At 42.4% G+C, this 1756-nt stretch overlaps 1 non-coding gene across 1 annotated transcript; it reads right to left on the reverse strand.

Annotated features, from left to right (window-relative positions):
* Positions 1–1280: 1280 nt before the first annotated feature.
* LOC118492679 lies at positions 1281–1387 on the reverse strand. Its single transcript, XR_004894681.1, has one exon. It is a non-coding gene; the product is annotated as a small nucleolar RNA R71 (small nucleolar RNA).
* Positions 1388–1756: the final 369 nt, after the last annotated feature.

Raw genomic sequence — 1756 nt, forward strand, 5'->3', positions numbered from 1 at the left:
GATAATCTCTTAAACAAGTGCAAAAGTGCGAAAATAATCAAAGGTTATACTAATACACGAGTCGGATCCAAGTGATTCATCTTGTCTATCTGTTTTTATTTTATTTTATTTTTCAGCATTTAGTTAGTTTTTATTTTCTTAGTTTAAAAATATTTTTCTCACTTTTTGATTTGATTAGACGTTGAGGATAAACCGGTATTAAAAGCTCTTGTGTCCTTGGACGACCTCGGTATCTTACCAACACTATACTACGTCCACGATGGGTGCACTTGCCCATATGTGTGTTTAGTGTTAGTGAATATCGTGTTTTATAAATTTAAAACTTGGCTAAAGGTGTAAAAAGGGCTTAATTATACATTAAAAATATATTACACTACACACGCATCAAGTTTTTGGCGCCGCTGCCGGGGACACAAGGATTTTAAGATAGTTAGGAATCAACGGCCTAGTCATATTTTTATTTTTTTCTTTTTAATTTTTAGGATTTTCTTAGTTTTTCAGCTTCTGCAGAGCTCAGCACGGGCCGTGCCTGGTCGGACACGGGCCGTGCCCAGCATCGTTACTGGCAGTTTTTAGTTTTCCAGGTTACAGAAGGCTGACCACGGGGCCGTGTCGGTGCTACACGGGGCCGTGTCCAACTTCCAGTAACTGGGATCTGGAAAACATTAACTGTAACTCCGACCACGGGCCGTGTTCGCTGAACACGGGGCCGTGGTGAACCTTCTGACCAACACTCTTTTCTGTTTTTATTGCAGGACTTGGAACCCGACGCCAATCTTACATAGTGTATGAGCTCCAGTTCTAATAAGGACATAAAGGAACCTCTAGAAGAACCCGAACGCTTTCTCAGAAAAAGATTAAAAGCTAAAAACCAAGAGAAGGTTTCGGGTGATCCACCTCTAATGGCGGACCAACGTACCCTCATGGATTATCTACGACCCACCGTAGGTAACCTAGGCGCCGCTATCAATGCTCCGAATGTTGAAGCTAATAACTTCGAACTTCGGCCGCATTTGATGCAAATGCTCCAAAACTCCGCAACCTTCCATGGGCTTGCGGACGAGGATCCCCATCTACATATCACCAATTTCTTAGAAATATGTGATACCTTTCGGATCAACGGAGCATCAAATGATGCCATCCGCCTCCGTATGTTTCCTTTCTCACTGAAAGACCGAGCGAAAGCTTGGCTCAACGCCCTCCCAGCTGGATCGGTAAACACCTGGGATGAACTAGCCCAAAAATTTCTATATAAGTATTTCCCTCCCGCTAAAACTGCTAAATTAATGACTGAAATTAATACATATTCACAAGAGGACGGGGAATCCTTATATGAAACTTGGGAAAGGTTCAAGGAGTTATTACGCAAGTGTCCGCATCACGGCCTTGCGATATGGCAACAAGTATCCACTTTCTATAATGGATTGTTGCCACACACCAGGCAGACACTTGATTCTAGCTCCGGGGGACTTTTAGGTAATCGACGCCCGCATGAAATATATAATCAAATTGAGAAAATTGCTCAAACCAATTTTCAATGGCACACCCCCCGGGGAAATAAATCTATTGCCCCAGGTGCCCATAAGGTCGATGAAAGCACTTCTTTACAAGCCCAAATCGAGGCCCTTTCTTCGAAAATAAAAAAATTGGAAATGACAAAAACAGTTTCGGTTATGGCTTGTGAAGGGTGTGGTGGGTCAGATGAAAATTGGAGTTGTATGAAAGAAACGGACGATCAACAAGAAATGGTAAACTA

This window comes from Helianthus annuus, chromosome 5 (assembly GCF_002127325.2).
Source record: "Helianthus annuus cultivar XRQ/B chromosome 5, HanXRQr2.0-SUNRISE, whole genome shotgun sequence".
Taxonomy (NCBI): Eukaryota; Viridiplantae; Streptophyta; class Magnoliopsida; order Asterales; family Asteraceae; genus Helianthus; species Helianthus annuus.